The 21,800-nt window shown below is 33.2% G+C and overlaps 1 pseudogene across 1 annotated transcript in view; it reads left to right on the forward strand.

Annotated features, from left to right (window-relative positions):
- LOC148613296 (uncharacterized) overlaps nt 1–17,201 on the forward strand; it is a 34,328-nt pseudogene extending 17,127 nt beyond the window's left edge. The window contains exon 2 of the transcript XR_015923330.1: nt 13,719–17,201. The product of XR_015923330.1 is annotated as an uncharacterized LOC148613296 (transcript). The remainder of the gene's footprint in view (nt 1–13,718) is intronic.
- Nucleotides 17,202–21,800: the final 4,599 nt, after the last annotated feature.

The raw sequence follows: 21,800 nt of genomic DNA on the forward strand, positions 1-21,800 counted from the left end.
GCTAGATCCTTCAATCTCAGTTTCCGCTATATAGATGACGTATTATCTTTAAACAATCCTAATTTCGGGGATTTGATACATCGCATCTACCCAAAAGAACTTGAGATAAAGGATACTACAGCCTCATATCGTAGAAATCGATGGTAAAGGAAAACTACTGACCAAACTTTACTATAAACGTGATGACTTTTCATTCAGAATTTTCAACTTTCCTTTCATCTATGGCAACATCCCTTCGGCTCCTGCGTATGGAGTGTTCATACTTTATGCCAGAGCTTGCCGAAACTACGCAGACTTTTTTGTATCGCGCTAGAACTCTAACAAATAGGCTTCTGGAGCAGGGTTATATTGCTACAAGATTGAAGTCATCACTACAGAAGTTTTATGGACGTCATCATGAACTCGTGGATCGTTATGGTGTATCCATCAGCACCATGAGAACTGATTTATTCAACGGGTCATAGTTTTCCTTCACTCGTTTGTCTACCCCGGACTTGACTTTTTATTAGCAACTCGACGGGTGTTTCTAGAAAATCAGAGGACGCTTACCCTACCGGTGCACATGGTCCATGCTCCCAGTTTTTAGTGGAGTCCGAGTTGCTCATTTACTTTTGTACTTTGTATATATGATTTTAGTTACTTTATGTTCTTTGTTGTGTATGTCTGTTTTCCATGTCTGGTCTTTGTCCCTGGATTACATTCTTTTTATTACCGCTATAACCTTGGTTCCCTTGATTACTCTTTTGTACCCATTCAAACAGGTGTTACATGTACATATGAGATGCCAAACAAAACAAGCAAACAACAAACAAACAAACACTTTATTTATACTCAGACACCGAGGTGTACAAGAGGACAATCAGTTCTTTACATACATCTAACAATAGTAACTAAGGCCAGGTAAGGTGACATAATCATATTTGGTAGTTAATGAGTGAATTTGTGTGTATATTACAAGCTTACTATACGACGTGGCTTCATTCACAGACTTCTGCCCGTGGGTTTATGTGAAATTAATGTGAATGGATTAAAATTGGTTCAAATGTATAAGTACATTACTATATATAATAACTGGATATGCATACTCTTTATAATCAACATAGATGCATGAATTTTAATAATGTTTTAATGAAATATGAAAGATTGTAATATACACGAACATTACAATACGTTAATAGCCCATTCAGTCTACTCACATTTGGATTACGAGTATAATATAGTGGAATGAATTTTTTTCTAGCTTCCACAATTACGGGAAGGTTGCAAACAAATAGGTAATGATATTCATTTCCCAGTGTTTTACAACATTTTCATATTCGCTAGTGTATCGGTATGGTGGCCCATCCCGCTGTCTCAATAGGAAGTTTTACATTAGAGCATAGATATTTTGCCATATAAAAACTTATGCATAAAGCAAGAAAACAACCATTAAGATGGCAATGGTACATGAGAAAAATTGTAGTTGCACAGGTTCACATATAATTAAAAGGGTAGTATTACTATCCAGAATTTTAGATTAGGGGTACAGCTAATAGTCGACGAGCAGAGAGAGGCCAAAATTTGTTTAAGATTATTTATTTTTAATATTCTAGTCAGAGTGGGTACAATGTAGATGTTTTTTTTTGTTTTGTTATAAAGGAAAAATTAAAGTTTTAACCTAAAACCGCTTAAATCTACCCCTGACAACCCATGCTTTGCAAATTTTAGGAGGGACGCACGCCCGCCGCGCCCCCGCCTGAATCCGCTTCTGGAGATGATGAAATTAGTAAAAGCTGAACGTACCCTGATTAAGAAGTTAATTTGATGGTATACGTGCTCTACAACGCAAGTCAGAGGAATGTGCATCGCTTGACTCTTTAATTCCAAATTCCTTTTTGGTGGATTAAATGTAGTTAATCCTTGAAACTTTATTCAGATAAAGTACAACATATATATATCAAATATTTAAATTTACATACTTGGATACATGCTTCCCTTTTTTTAAAAGGCTATTTATAGCCTAAACTTCGCTTAGAGATAGTGGACTACCAAAATTACGTATCCAGTGTATACATTTCAACATAGACTTTCAAAATGACGTTCGCGGATTATTTTCATTGCTACGTTTTCGCAAATATATCGTTTCACTACCAATCATAAACCAACGCAAATATGAGATGTTTTACTTTACGTAAGACATGGGCGTATAATGATATTAAAACTATTCGATATGTGTTGAACTTCAATATTTCGATGATTAAGTGATATTAACTGTTTAAACGTAGAGAGGTGGACTGTTTTTATCAAATTGACCCGAACATTCGCATTTCCGAAGACATTTGCTTCTCCCTCTTTTCTTTTTATCGTGTCATTTTTTTAGTTAATGTCATGCATCCATCAGAATCTGCAGGCGTCGTTGTCCAGGTTTACTTTAATATAAAAACATTTTCTCCTCTGAAACAAATTGACAAAATTACATACAAATTTGCATGATTCTCCCTAAGAGTATCACCCAAAAATGTCTGCACAAGATGATCAAAGTGTAAGCGGTAGGATTATTCAAATACCCCCCCCCCCAAAAAAAAAAAAAAAAAAAAACCAAAAAAAACAACAACAACAACAACAACAACAACAACAACAAACAAACAAACAAACAAACAAACAAACAAACACAAAACACAAAACAAACAAACAAACAAAACAAAAAACCAATAAAAAATTTAAAAAAAACAACAGAGAGACATAGAAGCACTGAATATATTAAACCAACACCACAATGAAATAAAGATGGCCAAAACAGACAGCAGCATGGTACCCAGATGTTTACGAAAATGAATTCCTCAGTTTTACCCCTAATTCTTGGATACTAAAAAATTCCAAAAAGATAACGAAACAATACGAAAGAAATCGATAAAATATAAATCGAAACGAAACAATTGAAAATAAAGTAAATAAGGAAAAATATCATTTTGTACCGTCCCAAAATATCTAATACCTGTAGTTAAAATGATAGTAGAAAGTGCTGAGGGAGAGACCATCTGATTTTTCAATTGGGGGTCGGGAATGACGATTTTGATTTTAATTTTTCTTATTCGATGAAAAGAGTTAGATTATTTAAGAAAGAATATAACTCCTTAACCTTTTGATCGACCTATTTTAAACTGATTCAGCGCACGAGTACTGTGATTATTATATAACCAAGACTTTCCATTAAAATTAAAAGAGTTTTGACCTTAGTAATTTCCACTTCACCGGTCTTATGAGGTTATGGGTTGTACTTATTTAATATACTACATATATTTATATATGCAGAGGTTTCCGAATGTATTATAAACCTATGTTTATTATGAAATACTGCAGTTAAAAGTAAGGAATATATATTTTTTTATCAAGTAAGGATTATTTTTTAGCGACGCATTTCTTTGCAAAAAGTTTTCATATTATTGCATGTATTATAGACAATTATTTATAAAACTAGCCGGCAATTAAAACAATTTAGTAAAGTAATCAGACAAAAAAGATACCCAGGATGCAGTTACATGTATACATTTGTACCTCATTTGGTACTTTAAATTCAAATAAAGGGAGCGGTTATTTAAATGATACTTCAAAATTATCTCTATAACAGATAGGAAAGATCTTACTTAAAGATGAAAAAAGTAGGAAATGTTATAGGTTATCAAATATGGGCTACCACACTAATAGAAAAGTATCTTCTGTGGCATGCCTTCCTTTTTCGAATCATTGTTAAAAAGTAAGGTTGAACTACATGAAACTGTTAAAAAGTTTATAAATTATAAATCCCTTGTCTATTTTTCTTAATTTCTCACAATGTAGGTAACATTAGAAACAATTCAACCGCAGGAAATAAGCTTTACTTTAAATATATGGTGAATGAATTTAACTTTGTACTGACCATAATTATACCTCATACTTAACATTTTTAATGTTAAAATCAATATCAATGTTGGTATTGATCAGTACAATGAAAGCCCCAGAAATGCGTATTCCAAGGCATAACTAAGAAAAACAATATTAAAACTTCAGTATTGGGATAAGAAAGAGTCATGTTTCATTAACATGCCGGTTGCCAAAATCCCATAAAATCAGATTTTTCATTAAAATGCCAATCATTTAGAAAAATGACACATTAAAAGATTTATAACTCCAATCACTGAAACTTCTGAATTAAACAAGAACAAATGAAAATAAAGTTATATTCTTCGTGTTCTTTGATATGCTTTTTTTCAGTACTCAAAATAAGTTTTAAACTGCAAATCAATAAATTATAGGTAGAAAAGGATGTACAGCCATTTTAAGCATGATAAGTATTATTTCTACGCTGTTGTAACATCTGGAGTGCTACCTAAAAGAAAAAGAAATTGAGACAGTTTGCAACTTAATATCTATATGTTAAAATTGGAGGGGAGTTAGGGGGTGGCTTAACTCCATGATGTATAGAATTTATTACTGGGCCACGACACATGTTTTACATACATTTAAAACATGTAATAAAACTCTCTTTGAGTTTTGAAAATGGTATTTTGATTCTTCCTCATCTACTATAACTGCAAGATGTATATTTTGCTCACTATAAGCATCGAAGAGTCGATTTTGCGAGTTTGAAAAAAAACGCTTACCTCAAGAACTCAAGTGCCAAAAGGGCAACATATTGTAAGGGAGGCAATCCTTACAGAAATGTAAAAATACAGTTGATTGTGTCGATGGCGAATAGAAAATCTGAAATTTTCGTGAAAATGTTGAGTGTTCAAATTAGGTATGAAAAATGTTCCCTCTCGGATTTCAGCTTACACTCATGTATAAGGGCTTTTTTAAATCATAGAATTACATAGAATATGTTCCTAATGTGACTACCGAAGCTTTGTCGCTTCGACTTTTGCCAAATATTGAAAAAAAATACGCTTTTTAGCTTAAAATTTAAAAGATTTTTTTCTACTGGTTTACCACCATTTGTTCTTACTTTATGGCATTTTTAGCTATATTTGGTTGTGAAGGTGGCTATAACAGTACTGATTTATCTACTAAATAAGTTACATCTGCTGAATTCGTGAAAAATTCCGACAAAAATTGTTGAAAAACATCGCCCTATTGGTTTCCTCAGCAGCCACCTGTGAGTAGAGTTTTTCTTACACAGGGTTTCCGGTTTTTCAACTTAAAGTATGCGTATGATCAACACTATCGATTCCTTCAGATATAATAGTTTTGCAAGTTTTGAATTTTGCATAGCATTGCGCATTTCACAAAGCGAATGTTACATTCAAAGTTATTTATTTTTGGTTATATGTGTATGATTTTTCATAAGAGCCTAACTAAATGCAAAGGTGATCTTTATTATTTTATTCTATATTATTCTTATCTCATATTAACAAAGGTTATATCAGGAGCACATCTAATTTTCTGTTCATTTAAGCATTCTAAACACGATATCAGATAAATATATAGGCTTTCCAACTATTTATCACATTTTGCATGATTCTTAGCTGGACTGCTACTTAAACAATAAAACAACCATGACCCTAATGAAAACAGCATATAACCAGACGAATTTTATGTCCAAATAGATTGCATGGGCGTAGGAACCGGTATAGTTGATACTGCTCCGTCGACCATACCAATAATTTTGACAGGTACGGTATGCCGTACCAATGATTGTAACATTTTCGCGGTAAGGCCTCGTGTCCCTATATCAAAAAACAGTAGCAATAAGTTTTTGCTTCTTCCGCTTATGAACGGTAAATATTTCATTCTACAGATTTACATTATGGATATAGAACAGTTCAATTTTACTTAAACCCGAATTAAATCGTCAAAAGAGATTGTTCATATGTTTACCACATTTTTGCAGGAAGCACCGTATAATGAAAGCCTTAATTTTTGTAGCGTTTTTCTTTTGTTTGTGTGTAGAAGAGTAATCATGGGAACCACGGTTATAGCGGTAATCAAAAGAATGTAATCAAGGTACAAAGACCAGACATGGAAAACAGACATACACAACAAAGAACATAAAGTAACTAAAAACATACATACAAAGTAACAAAAATCAAATGAGCAACCAACTCGGACTCCACTAAAAAGCAGGTACGTATTAGTATTTATGTGCAGCAGGTGTGTAGCATGCATGTACCAATATTTATGTGTAGCAGGTAAGTACCAGTATTTATGTGTAACAGGTAAGTAGCAGTATTTATGTGTAGCAGGTATGCACCAGTGTTTGTTTGTAGAAAATATGTTCTCCGCTGCAACAAAAAAGTTGAAATGCAAAACTCCTGTAAAATTTGTCGAATCAAAATACAAACAAAACAGAATGATCAATTAAAACGGTGTCTAACAATCCTACAAAATTTGAACAAAATTTGGTAAGCGGTTTCCGAGGGTTTGTGTTCACAAATGTGACCAGACGGGCGGACGGACACCAATATTTCTAAATCCCCTTCTGCTTCGCGGAAAAAACTGTAGTGTTTTACTATTTTGTTTATAGATACTCTTACACGTGGTGGAAACCATGGGATTGTGGAAGGTTTAACGTCAATGGAGGAACGCAGACTTCTAAATGTAGCACATTGAAGAAATCATTTTCTTCTTCTCTATATGTTATAAATTGAGACGATAAAAACGGATTTTTTATCATGTTGATTCAAATTTGACAACTGCTCACAGTAAGTAAAATTATTTCATTTTTTAAACATTGATTATATTTTATGTTTTGTAGTATAATATTTGTTTTCCAAAAGTAATAGAGCATATTGCAGTCTTATTTTCTTTATTGTTTCGAATTATTTTTTTCTGGGGTTCTATATAATTTGTACTAGAATCAATTGAGTTCATTTTCGTAAATAAGTTTAATAAAAAAATGTTTTTCGCGTTATAACTTGAACCTTGTCGCGGATTAAGACGAAACCTACGCGTAATTACGCATAACCGCATAACTTACGCATATTAAGTGTGTTGTTCTTAATTTGTAGTACTTATGCTTGTGTTTGGTAAAAAGGATTATTTTATTAAACTTGTATATGAGAGAGTAATCAAGGGAATCAAGGTCATAGCGATAATCAAAAGAATGTAATCCGGGACAAAGACCAGACATGGAAAACAGACATTCACAACAAAGAACATAAAGTAACTAAAATCATGCATACAAAGTAACAAAAGTAAATGAGCAACTCGGATTCCACTAAAAACTGGGAGCGTGGACCAGGTGCCCCGGTAGGGTAAGCGTCCTCTGCTTTTCTAGAAACACCCGCCGAGTTCTGACTCATAAAAAGTCAAGTCCGGAGTAGACAAACGAGGGAAGGAAAACTATGACCCGTTGAATAAATCAGTTTTCATGGTGCTGATGGATAAACCGTATCGATCCACGAGTTCATGATGATGACCATAAGACTTCTGTAGTGATGACTACAATCATGAAGCAACATAACCCTGCTCCAGAAGCCTATTTTTTAGAGTTCTAGCGCGATACAAAAAGTCAAAAAATTGGATCAAAAATAATTAAAAAAATATATTTTAAAAACAAAAACAACCAAGTCTGCATATGGTCGTCATCATGAACTCGTGGGTCATTATAATTCAACGTGTCATAGTTTTCCTTACCTCTTTCGTCTACCCCAGACTTGACTTTTTATGAGCATCTCGGCTGGTGTTTCTCGAAAAGCAGAGGACGCTTAGCCTACCGGTGCACTTGGTCCATGCTCCCATTTTTAGTGGAGTCCGAGTTGCTCATTTGGTGTTGTTACTTTGTATGTATGATTGTATTTACTTTATGATCTATGTTGTGTATGTCTGTTTTCCATGTCTGGTATTTGTCTCTGGATTATATTTTGTTTATTACTACTATAACCTTGGTTCCCTTGATTACTCTTTTATATTGCCGCACTTTGTATAAATAGATGTATTTTGAACGTCACAAAGAATGTCCTATATCCTGGTGTCATCGGCTCTCGATAGCATTATCAATGTTGTTTACCTGTTTGTTTAACAACTGTTTAAATAACTACAATTTTAAGTCATTATAAGAACTAATCTTTGTTTTTATTTCTCAGAAGACTGGCATAACATTTCTGAAAGCATACATTTTTGAAACGTTTCTAAAACATGTGTTCAGTCTTTAAGGAAACGTTATAATTATATTAAAGTGAATGATTATTGAAAACGTAATTATAACATTTCTGCATTTTTTGTAATTACTTTCGAGAATTAGCGTATTTTAATATCGAACTGTGTAAAAATGCCAAGATATGTTTTTTCCTAATTTCACAATATTCTAAGTCATACTGCGGTATGAACATATATATATATATAATATATTATATATAATCTGATGAAGGTGAAACCTTTTAACGCTCCCGAAGAAACATTAATTAAAAAACAACTTTCATACTTTTTGTCAGCTCTGTCCACAGATGTCATATATTATATTTATAACCTTCAAATATGGTAATTTTTGCAATTATATATGTCCTAACGCATTATACTTATTGTCATGGTCTGATATGTCTATTGGCCGAAATGTCTGGCATTCATATGGAATTATTTGTTTTCATGGTCCGAAATGTCTTTGGGTCGAATGGTCAGGCACGGATAAACATTATGGTTCTTGTAATTTAAAATATTTCTTTTATTAAATTTAGTTTCGCTTCATTCTGTTTCGATTTCTATCGTTTAATAAGGTTTTTATTACGATTTGATTTATTTTATCGAATTGGTTCGTTTCGATTCTTTCTTTTATCGATTACTTTCGTTTCGTTTTGGTTCGTTTTCGTTTTGCAATTTTTATGACCCGAGAATTATCGGTAATATTGATAACGTAACTTTCATAAACATCTGGGCGCCATACTGCAGACTATAAGGCCAACCCTATCTTGGAAAAGATATGATTCGATTTGTATTTAATTATCGAAACTAGCAAATATTTTCCGAGACAGGTTTGGCTCTCAATCGCACATATACAAGTATACGCAAATGAAGCTGTCATTATGCTGTTTTTCAGCTCCAGAAAATGCAGGTACAAACCGGATATTGATGCTTTTTCTTGCCATATGTATATAGAACAATGTTAATAATACAACCATAAACGATCCCGTCGGGAGCGTATCAACATAAAACCCAAAGTCTCAGTTGTTCAATGAAAAATGCAATCACATTTGCCGTTCATGAATGATATAAAAATATGTTCCCCTACCCAACGACCAATCGCTTAGAGTGAAATAAATTTCCAATGTCTATCTTTTAGCATGCAAATGTTATATGATCACCACCGGTATATTCACACTGCAACTGAAGATGTAGGATTGGCGCGCTGTGAAACTTAGATTGAACCCACCATTTCGTTGTGTCGACGGTGGTTAAAATGGGTTAAAATCACCTTTGACGTCCAGAATCATGCGTTTAGTATGTATGTATTATTATTTTTTCACCGATATACTTTTGAACACATCATATTAAAATGATCTTTGAATAACCAAATGTGTTCAAAATGAAAATTTTTGGACCGAATTGCAACGTCTCCATATCTGGCACCCAACCTTGACATTTCTATACTGATTTAGAGTATTGTTTGTTACATTTTCATGTTGATGTCTCTATGTGTATTGATTTATTCCATGATTGATAATGAATAAATGGACAAAGACGACTAATTTTTTGTTGTTGTTGTTGTTGTTGTTGTTGAAAAACATTTTAATGTATTCTTAGGCATGTGCTAACGCGTTTTGATACACTTTCCTATGTGGGTGGTTTCGAACCAATAAATTACCCAGATATCATAGTCTTGCTATCAGGTAAAAACATTTTTCCATCAATCAAGAAAAAATTCAAAGATATTTGTAGTCTTTAAAAAACTACCAAAAAATAAAAAAGTGCTTTTAACTATCGTCAGTTTATCTGCAAATACGAAACACAATCCGATAATAACAACACAAACACACACACACAAAATAACAACTGCAAAACAAGCACAACACCCCACATGTATAAACTGCCCACCTTGAACACATTGCTTCGCCTTATGACTTTTACTGTATTGCGGGAAATTTTCGGGTAGTTCTGATCACTCACCTACCCTTTTCTAATTATAAACACGAAAAAAATTACCCGCTATACGGTATACCTGCAATCCATATATTATCTGTATCTACTATATAAGTCAAAACTAAAAATAAATGTCTATTTTAACGCGGGTCTTTTCAAACACCAACTAAATAAAACCGCTATAAGATCGATCATTAAGACCATTTGATCGATTGAATTTTTTTCTTTTCATTGTGGTTTGTGGAATATTGGGTAATACTGACAAAATACCACCTTTCACATTTCAGGGGCAATAACTGTAAGAATCACTCGTCATATAATGTTACCCATTGATGACGCTTGTAGAGCTCCTCAAACCAAATAACAAAGTCATCTATATTTTTGGTACATACTTTAAAACACCCTGAAATCCCCATTGTATCAATAAATACTGTCGAACCTCGTTAAGTTGAAGTCAAAGGGACCATGCAAAAATGTTCGAGTTATCGGAGGTTCGAGTAATCCGAGATCGAGGATAAACCTGAAATACTAGTAGTTTGGTCCATGATAGTTGCTGAATTTACATCATTTGTTGTACATATACATGCACATGTACATGTACTTCACTTTACACGGTACTTAGTAGTGTCTTGGGCTTCATATTGGAAGATATTTTTTTGTATGTTGTATATCATGTTTCAAATACTGAACGGCACCGAACCGAGTGTTTTAGTGAAATTTCCTTTTTATTTTTTCTACATCAAAAACGTCATAGTTCATAACATGTTGCTTTGTTTGATTCACAATTGGGAGTATCGTCAAACCATGTGCTCTACATTATTACGATGAAATTCCAAATTCACTAGCGAAACGAATGTAGACGTTGAAATACTATTACTATCGTCTGTTTGATGTGTATTTAAAAAAAATTATCAAAATATCCGATATCACTGTTGGTGTGATTCCGACGTGTTAATAATAGAATTCGTTTCTTTTAACAACACGAGCAATTTTCAATAATCAAATCAACAAATCAAACCATAAAGAGTGTTAACAAATTAATTTTAAAAGCCACGCTAATTAAACGAGAACAGATTTTAGCGGAAATCAAAAGACCGCAATCCATGGTCAAAGACCAGACAGGGAAAACAGATATAAAAACAACAACAACAACAAAATAAATAAAAGAACCAAAATAATACGTAGAAAGAAATGACCAACTCGGACTCCTCTAAAATTTTGGAGCATGGACCAGGTGCACCTGTATGATAAGCGTCTTCTACCGTCTTCTAGAAGCAATCACCGAGTTACTCATAAAAAGTCAAGTCCGGGGTAAACAAAAGAGGAAAAGAAAACTTAGTCGTGATGAAAAAAAAATTCACAAAATGCTAAGGAGACAACGCAACAATCCATGAGTTCATGATGACGACCATAAAACTATTGTGCTGAAGGGGTGTTGCCACATATGTAAGGAAAGGTTACAATAGAGAAAAACCACGTTTTGACATTACTCTGCCTGTCTTTACCTATCAACGTATGACTACATATCGCCACCTAATACCTTCAAGCGTGACACAAAGAGATCGCTTGTTGTGCGCAATCATTATTATTTATCATGCATGGAAAGAAATTCTCACAAAGTCTATATTTCTTAACTAAAATATGGTTTTAAAATTTATGATCGTGTTTTCGTTACCTCAAAATCATAATTATATGATATAAATGCACATAAATCAAACGCAATTTCGAGAAAAAAGAAATGCTTATGATTATATATGGTGATAAAATCAAACTTCAGATAAGATCTTTATTATCGGGACCTTTATTTCGAGAGCTGTAATTTTTTACATTTTTTACTGTTTTAAATAATTGACACATTAGAATAGCAGTAGTACATTTTGTAAAAGAAAATACTAGTACCGTGGTTTTACCAGAATCATAGTAACGTCCCCTATTGTGAATCTTTTTTTAGTAAAGATTTCTATTTTGATTCAGTTAGGTAGCAGTCCATGTAAATATCATGCAAATTAAGTGATTTATGCATGAAAAGGGTAAAATAGAATTTATTTTGTCTTAACTTGTTTACTTTGGTTCTTTCAAATCATGTCATATAAATCATATTAAAAAGCTTTAATTGACCCTAGCTTTGAAACAGCATCTCTCGTTTGAAACTTACGTTAGGAAATGCAATGTCGGGAAAAGTGAATGATCTTACGCCACATTATTCGATTGTCAAACAAAACGACGTTTGATTTGAGTTATTTTCAGCGGTTAGTAAAAAAAGAAACGAATGACTGCCGCTGTAGCCCTGTAAGCAATTGACCCTAGTCATGGGAAATATAATTTACCTGGTTATAAAGGAAACAAAATATGGAAAAATTCTTCCGCCAAACGTGTTCCTATATAATGAATGATTTGTTTTAGACCAAATTGAACAGATTGCAAAGATAAAACACATGTAGCGTCGCTCTTTGCACGTTTCATAGCTGGACTGCTACTTACTTTTTTATTTGTCTACATGTGATAGATGGTATTGAAGTGTATGTTTTTTCCATTACAGAAAGCTAAACGATGTGAGGCTTAGACTGATTTCCCGTTCCGTTGTTTTATAGGGTGTTTTTCTTTCGCAAAAACAAGCAAACTGATAAAAATTTAAAATATCGACTTTCACTCAGCCTTTTGAACAGTATGTTAAAGAGTAATCAAGGGAACCAAGGTTATAGCGGTAATCAAAAGAATGTTATCCACGGACAAATACCAGACATGCAAAACAGACATACACAACAAAGAACATGATGTTACTAAAATCATACATACGAAGTAACAAAACGAAAAACTGGGAGCGTGGACCAGGTGCACCGGTAAAGTAAGCGTCTTCTGCTTTTGTAGAAACATCCGCCGAGTTGCTCATAAAAAGTCAAGTCCAGGGTAGTCGAAAGAGGAAAGGAAAACTATGACACGTTGAACAAATCAGTTTTCATATCGCAGACGGATACACCGTAACGATCCACTAGTTCATGGTGAAGACCATAAAACTTTTGTAGTGATGAAATTCTATTTGATAGAATTCTAGCGCAATACAAGAAGTCTGTATAGTTTCGGCAAGCTCTTTAATGATGATTTGTTTGGTGACAACTAATACATCTATATGATTTCAATTCTCTTGTTGACCGATTCACGTCTTCAATGATTTATGACATTCAAATTGTTTATTTTTGATAATAACATTAATAACAGATTCTTGATAATAACATTAATACCAAGGCAGTTAACATGGGTGTTAAATTTTCAGTTTCTTGTTTTCGACGATATAACTTTTCGTGTTGTCTCTCTTTGTTTCCACAACGCGTTACAACGAAACGTGTAATTTGTAAAATCTAAAGAAAATTAAGAATGTGATTTCACAGCCTGTTTTGCGTTGACAGCTATCTTTAACACGTTCATTGAATCTTACATTTACATGCATGTATATGTAGTTAAGATAAGTTTAATACTTTTTGGATTTATGAGTGTGTTTGATGGGAGACTGAAATTTATTTCTCAGTTCATTTTTTATTATTTATTGCGAATACGAAAACGAATTTATTACATTCTGCCATAAGTAATCAAAAGTTGTATGAACGGTTTGTAATTTTTGGAAGCATAAATATGTTTAGGAAAATTTTGTCGATCATTCAAAAAACAATTTCATCATCAATTTATTATACTTACAGGGAGTTCAAATATGGCGTACCTTGTCGGGGCGTTAGTAGATATCTCTGGATCTATGAAAGAAAATTCCAGAGGAAGACTTGACGAAGAAGGTGGGGAATGGGCAAAATTAATTGTCCAAGTTATAGATGATCTAATCAAACATGACGTGTCTTCGCAAATCAAAGTTTGTTCCTTAGTAGTAGGGGCAAGTTGCGGAAGTGGTGTATTTGACATACTCAGTACAATCCAAAAATTCCATAGCAAAACATTTAAAAGGGGAATGAAAGAACAACCATGTCGTTAGCAGACATGATAGAGAACATTTTAGAGATATTAGAAAAAAATGGTGCCAGAACTATTCGTAAATGGGCAAGGACAGAAACTGTTTGCAGGGTCGTGAACAAAGAAATGATACATACACTTTAGTGTAAATTACATTCATCAGACCAATTTGGGAAATGGTTGTCAATGAATGCCTGCCAAGTGCTTGTAAGGACTGGGGACAAGTTAAACGTGAATGCCCTTGTAAAGATAATGAAAAGAGTTTTTTGGTTTCGTACTTTGGTTTTTTTTTGTTTCTTAACGGAGACGAGCCAAGGAGCATATTCTTCAGCCGTTACAACATTCAAACAAGCCAGAGAGGAGGATGTACTCGAAATTGTGGAAAAAGCCAAAGGAAAATTGTTGATAGAAAAAGGACATATCTTTACCGTCCACCAAGTAAGCATGATTGTACATCGAATCAGAAATTACAGATGAAAGAGCCAAAGAACTACTGAATATAATTGAACCGTTCATTTATGGAAGGACTCTACTGAAAATGAATCCTTGAAAATTCTAAAAACACAAAGCAGCACAACAACTCAACCAAAAGCTTTGGTGATTCTTTCGGACGGAGAACCAACTGATCAAGGGAACTTGCTACAGCTTGCGAAGAATTTCAAAGATTCAGGAACCACCATCGTCAGTTGTTTTATAACGAAGTCATTCGAAATGGATCCGAGAAAATTGTACAGTTCTCCACAGCGCCAATGGGAGGAAGGGGCATTTTTCTTTTTCAACTTAGCTCCGTTTTACCTGTTGGGATGATTCCGCGTACAATATGTTTGAAACGCAAATGGAAAATAGATATCGAGGACAATGAAATAAAGCTGTTTCTTCAGGTTAAGCATCCAGAAAACATTCGTGACGTTTGTGATCTTGCCCGGAATGTTGTTTGCTGTCAGGTCTCATTGGCAGATCTTCTTGTATCAACAGCATTGGATGTTTACATTAACCAGGGAGCATCTCGTTTTGTACCAAGATTGCAAAAACATGGAACCTGTTATGCAAATGCTTCTGCTGCAGCCCTTCACCTGACAATGAAAAGAATTCTAAGACGAGACGGAGGTTATCCTGATTTATAGCTCTCCGAGATGAGATCATTTCTCAGTTTGGTATTCATGGTGCGAAAACACTAGTTGTTTTGCAACACATCTGTCCCAAATACCGCCTACGATGTCGAAAAGTGGATGTCAGTGAAGCATTGAAGGCCATTACCCAGAAAATACCGGTTGTCGCACTTTTTCGTCTAACTGATAAAAAAAAACAAATGAAGAAGTTGAATGGAAAAAGTTTTCTATTTTTTTATAAAAAAAAAAACCGACAGGAATTTTAACAAAAAAGAATTAGATATATCACAGACAGCAGGGCATGAAAAGCTGGCAGGGCATGCAGTCGTATTAACAAGTTTTAACAGCGAGTGCTTACGTTTAATGAATTCCTGGGGAACCAACTGGGGTAACCATGGCTTCTTTAGGGTTGTGAATGCTGATGTTCTAAATTTCGATGTTTTCTGGTACGAAAGTGATCTCAGTTCCTCTGAGAGAGACTACTACAAAAATCATGGGCCAGAAGTAGCAAAAAACTTAATAAAAAATCTGAAAGGCCTACAGTCAGCTGTGTATAAATACCCAAAATGTGAACAGTCATCAAAAGTTACAGAGTTCACTGGGATATTATCAGAAGCTATCTGTCCAAGTTGAAATAAAGGGTTTATGGTTAAAGAGGGCAACATTCTCGCACTAAATATCTATCTCACATCAATCAGTCGTTAAAACTTTCATCGCCTTGTTTAACGGGATCCATACAAATAGCACTGTCCTATGAATAACAAAAAAAAAACAAACATGCAATTAAAACATTGTATTTGTGTGTTATTTTTTTTTATAAATGAGTATTGCATTAGTATAATGTTCTAAACTAAAATGACATAGTTATTAATAGATGTATTATTATGTTTATTAAAAGATTAATTGCTTCTTCAACATAAATATGATATTTTGTGATCGGCAGATTGATATTCGTGTGGTGACTTTTTCGCAACAACAGCCAACGATGGAAACACTTCAAGGTCCTAAAATGTCGTGTGTAAAACGTGAAATGTGGCTGTAAAATTATGTTTATTTTGTCGATTGTTTTGGAAGAGGAGTATTTGTTGTATAGATAGCAGTGATTTGCCGAATGTTCCAAGTGTAAAAAAAAAAACGATTATTCACACTGAGAAATAAGTTCCGTAATATTACTTTCGGAACATCTTAAGCCAAAACGTTACAACACGAACATCAATCCGCCGTTCACAAAACTTAACATATATGTTGAAAATAACTCGAGCACGGAGCAAGTTCCGCACACTCGTAAAATCAAAGTGTTCTTCGGCACTCATGATCATATTATGGTTATTTACTCTTTCCTATTAACTATCCTAATATCATTTCAATGATTTTTTGTTTGATGACATTGTCTAAATAGTCTATTAAATAAACTATTACATCAAATTAATAAAGAACCTTGTTTAAGTGTCTGCAGTGGTATAAATTAAGTTATAAAGCAAAAACATTAATAACTTACTTATGGTTTAATTTCCTTTCATGATATTATAACTTCTTCTATGATTTTTGTTTAAGGATACTAAAGAAAGAGCGTCTTACATTTAAATTCAAGAACTACCAGTTTTATTTTTTTTCAAACCTTGATAAGTTAAAAAACAGTGGTCAGAGTTCGTTCTGACATGGAAACTATTCCGTCTTTTAAATATCTTATAAATTTATTCGTTACAATGTAATAAGGTATTATTTTCACGTTTTACTTTTTGTATTGAAATGTTCATATTACATGTAGCATTGTATGCAGTAACAAAAGAATTGAGAATTGAGTCTATTGCTAGATCTGAACAAGTTAAATACGTAAGTGAACTATTGAGATTTGTTTGTACAGTTATTATTCAATATGTTGCTATTAAAGTCTGTCAGCTTTTTATGAATAAATTTTAGATAGTTGTTGTAATTGACGCGATTCCCTTTTAATTACGATTAAATGATAATTATTCGAAATTAATCTAAGAATAAGGACGAACAAAATGTGTGTTTATTTGGAAGGTTAAATTTACGCTAATATTTGCATAAAAGATTCCAAATTCCTTGTGAACGTCGCTTATTTCAGCAGTCAATTTTGTAAGAAATTATACACCCATGTTTTCCTAATTTTGGTTTAGTCGATGAGTAAATGTGGATAATGCTGCAATATACACTTCTGCAAAGGAAAATTCTTTTGTTTTATCCAAGCCCTACCTCGCGGAAGTATATAATGAGCATGCACATCAGCTTAACACAGAAGGATATGTTAACGAGTAACTCAACAAAAATTGTTTCAACTATATAAACTGCTAATTTAGAAAACAAATAACCTAACTTTGTATTATATCATACTTTTTATATCATGTATTGTACATACATAAACATCCATTTGTGGTTTGAAAAATCATATCCTGTATAATAAGATGTATCCAGAATTGCCACATTAAGAATTATCCATTTAGTTTTGTTCTGTAAACTTTTTGTTCATTTTTTTGCTATCAACCTCTGCCAGCAAAGATGTATAAGTAATTGTTCACTGTTGTAATTGAAATGTATCCCTTCCTTCGGTTACAATTAAGTGATACAGTACTTGTATGAGTAAGACTTCCATTTCCATGGTATTGGGGGATACGGAATATGGGTGGGAATTTTGAGTTTTGAATTAAGATAATAGGAAAATTTGTTTTAGAAGTGTTTATTGACGTGTAAAATATATTACATTAAATTCAAAATAAGATTTAATATAGAAGAACGCATAAATATAAACTTTGATTCGAGAATGTAAATATTTGTTTATATTTCAATGGGTAGAATGGTGATGGGGACAATGTGGAATGGCAAAATTCCGAAAATAGCAGTTTGTAATCATGCAAAACCTACAAAATATTTAAAATTTTAAAATATGTCAGATTTTTAAAATTTGTGTTCAAAAGAAGTTGCCACACAGGTATTCTTTAATCTATTGTATTTGAGTCCTAATTGACGACTAATCACAAAACATTTAAAGCATGCGACTAAACACGCATGTGACAATTGATAAAACAGCCAAAACTGCACAAAATTTTGCTTCATTCAGCGTTTGTCACATATTTTTAAAATTAAACCATATTTGATGGGCATATATGACTTTTAATCGTTACCATATACGAACTGAATAGATTGAAATATACATGACAAATTTTAAGAAACTTGCAACTTGTACCCTACTGCTGCACCTCACCATGCGCCCTGTTTTAAGTGGAGTTCGAGTTGCTCATTTACTTTTGTTACTTTGTATGTATCATTTTGGTGAATTTCTGTTCTTTGTTGTGTGTGTCTGTTTTCCATGTCTGATCTTTGTCCCCAGGATTACATTTTTTTATTTCCGCTAGGATCTTGGTTCCATTGATTACTCTTTTCCACTTTGCTTTGAGGGAAAATTTTGCCCTTACCGTACTTACACATTTTCATTGGCATAGGTATAAAATAAATGAACGTCAATTATTTCAGGCAGATTATTTTGTCAGGGATTTTTCATAAGTAAGTCGAGATTGCTCAATTATATATATTCCTTATTTAGAAACAAATTTCATCATGCTTTTAATATCATGTATTTTGCATATATTAGCATCTTTTTATACGACTGCAAATATACTCAATAGAATAGATAGAAAAGGCTTGTTGATCCCATTTTCAAGCTTTTGACGTTCGAAATTCACTCTAAATGATAGAGCCAGCCCTCTCAGAAAAGGCAAAAATCTTGCAAAGTCTGGAAAAAGTGAATGATTTTACGCGACAATATCCGATTGTCATTACATTTTATAAAAAAAGTGTCCGAGAATTTCGAAAGGTCTATCTGCAGCGGCAAGTAAGAGACGGAACGAACGTCTGCAGCTACGTGGAGCTTGCCATTTCTATGAATCACTTGATTATCTATTTCTTTTGAAATTCCGCTATTATTTTAGATATCTCTGACAGTTTTCAAGATATATAGGGTCAAAGGGGCCACACCCTAAAAAATCTACTTGTTTTATCATTGGTCCGATTTTGAAAATTGATTCTATCAGATCTCTTATGAAAGTTTCTGCCTGCATTTTTTTAATTAGATTTTATATATCCTTCACGGTTTTCGAGTTATAAGGGGTCAAAGGGTTACACCCCATAAAACCGTCTTTTTCTATTTTTGATCCGATTTCGAAAGTCACTGCCTGCTTTTTTCGATCAGATTTCAAGTATCACTTACGGTTTTAAGTTATAAGGGATTAAAGTGGAAATATCCCAGCAAATCGGCTTTTTGTCTGACTTTGAATTTTTTTTTAATATTATTTCATATTTTGTGCCATATTATTTCCAAACAAGTTGCTGTGTCCATAATGAACTCTAAGTCCCTACGCTTAACTTTGTCAAAAATAAAATTTTGTCTGCACTTTCCAAGTTTTTAATGTCCGAACAGCTGCGTTACGCGTAGCTCTTTATTGTGATTTGAAAAGAAACAAATTATGTATTAAAACCTTATAAATGTTGTACACATTCGCAAATAAACCGATGTTTTACATCAATTTAGTTCATCTTAAATAGTCTTATGCTTCATAAAACAATAATGAACTTTTAAAAGATTAATTGTCATCAAACAAACTAACCTTTAAACGATGAATTGTCATTAAAACAAACTAATTTAGTGTGATGTTCAGAATCCAAACTGTTGAACATGGAAAAGAGTCACTATACAAAAAATTAGTGCTAATATAAAGTCATTAATGCTAATATATCACATAACGAGAAAAGGTGTGGTGTATATGCCAAAGAGGCAACAACCCCACCGGGATGAATATGTCAGCCCAAGGCCACCCATACATTTGAACGACGAGGAAACCCTTTTATCATAGGGAGGCTGCAGCTGGCCCCAAAACATCAGAATACACAAGAACAGCAAATGAGTTGCCCTTATATACTCAAGTAACATAAACATAAGCTCAAGGAAAAAATAGCAGTTCATTTAGTAGAAACTTAATTGTCTTTAAGACCCAATAAATCAACTACAGATACAATAGAACATACCCATTGGCATCTGAAAAGTAAAAGGCAAGTCATTCTTCTACATACTAAAACTAACTGTATCCTCTTGTACAAGAGTTAAGGGAACCAAGATTGTAGAAGAAACCAAAAGAATGTTATTAAGGTAGAAGAAACCAAAAGAATGTTATCCAGGAACACAGACCAGACATAGGAGACAGACACACAAAACAAATAACATAAAATTACCAAAAAATACACAAAAAAATAAAACTAAATGAGCAACTCGGACTCAATTTAAAACTGGGAGCATGGATCAGGTGCACCGGTAGGATTAGCGTCCTCTTCTTTAAAGGAAAAATATGACTCGTTGAACAAATTGTTTCTCGTGGAGCAGATGGATATAACGTAACGATCCACGAGTTCATGACGAAGACAATAACATTTCTGTAGTGATGAGTTCAATTTTGTAGCATCATAACCCTGTTCCAGAAGCATTGTTCTCATTTGAAACGACGTACACCACACTGGACAGATATGTTGCAAACATGATTCAAAATCTATTTCTGATCCCCCCCCCTCCAAAAAAAAAATAAATTTAAATAACTAAATAAAAGCAAAACAAAATCATTTTTGCATCACAAAGCTCTACAAGAAGCATTTAAGCTAGTTCAGGTGTGTGTATCATCATGCAAATGCAAATTGTATTCCTGGCACATCAAAAATTCAAAACAGAAAAAAAAACATGTTTCAGTTTCTTTAAAAAATCTTTTGAATGATGGATTGGTAAGTTTATGTTTTTATTTTTTATTGTTTTATTGTAAAACAATGATAAAATGGAGTTCCGTGATTTATTTTGATTCTGATAGGACTAGTTTTGTCATTTTTGAATAGACGCAGCCCATGTGTTGGTCATGTGTTTATCGTTTTATTACCATGGCTGTGGTCTACATGCTGGTCATATTAAGATTGTCTATCAACACCTGTAACAATCCACCACAGTTCATGATAGACGTTTTGAAAATTGTAGGCAGCTATTAGAGAATAATCATTCCCTAACGTTATGTACGTATTTCCCATTATTCACATAAACACACAATGAATGCTCAATGAAATATACTGGGATTGTTAGTGAGAATTTTAAGGTTACATTCGTAGATTATGTCAGCAAGTTATGAATGTCTAAAATAACCGATATATCTGTTTATTTAATTTGTCAGGCAAATACATTTCTTACGTTGTGCCATAGGTTAAGCGGAAACAGTTCATTAAAGAAATAGGTTAACTCCTATAACTGTTCAAATTAATTATACTATCTTATCGTTCTACGACAGTAAGTAAGAAGGAATAATGTGTACATAACTTTTCCAGTAATTGGGCAGTAAAATAAAGCAGACAGAAGGCGGTTTATGCATTTCTTATTTAGAAACAATTACAGACGACAAAACCTGTCAAAGATTTGATTCAGTTGTTGTACTTTTGAAATAAAAAAACATATATCGATTGTGAATAAAACTACCACTTGTCGTTCTTGATTTCCTTTGATTGCATGAAATTAAGTGTGAGATGAATCTTTATTTCACAAAAAATGCAAATTTGAATACAGAAAAGACTATTGTTAGGTAAAAATATAGAATCTAAAGACAGAAAAACGTTGTTTGTTGCAGGTTTTTCCTACAACTTAAATCACCACTATTAAACCTGAATTTTATGTGG

This window comes from Perna viridis, chromosome 6 (assembly GCF_037379345.1).
Source record: "Perna viridis isolate PV_CMFRI_1.1 ecotype Kerala chromosome 6, ASM3737934v1, whole genome shotgun sequence".
NCBI lineage: Eukaryota > Metazoa > Mollusca > Bivalvia > Mytilida > Mytilidae > Perna > Perna viridis.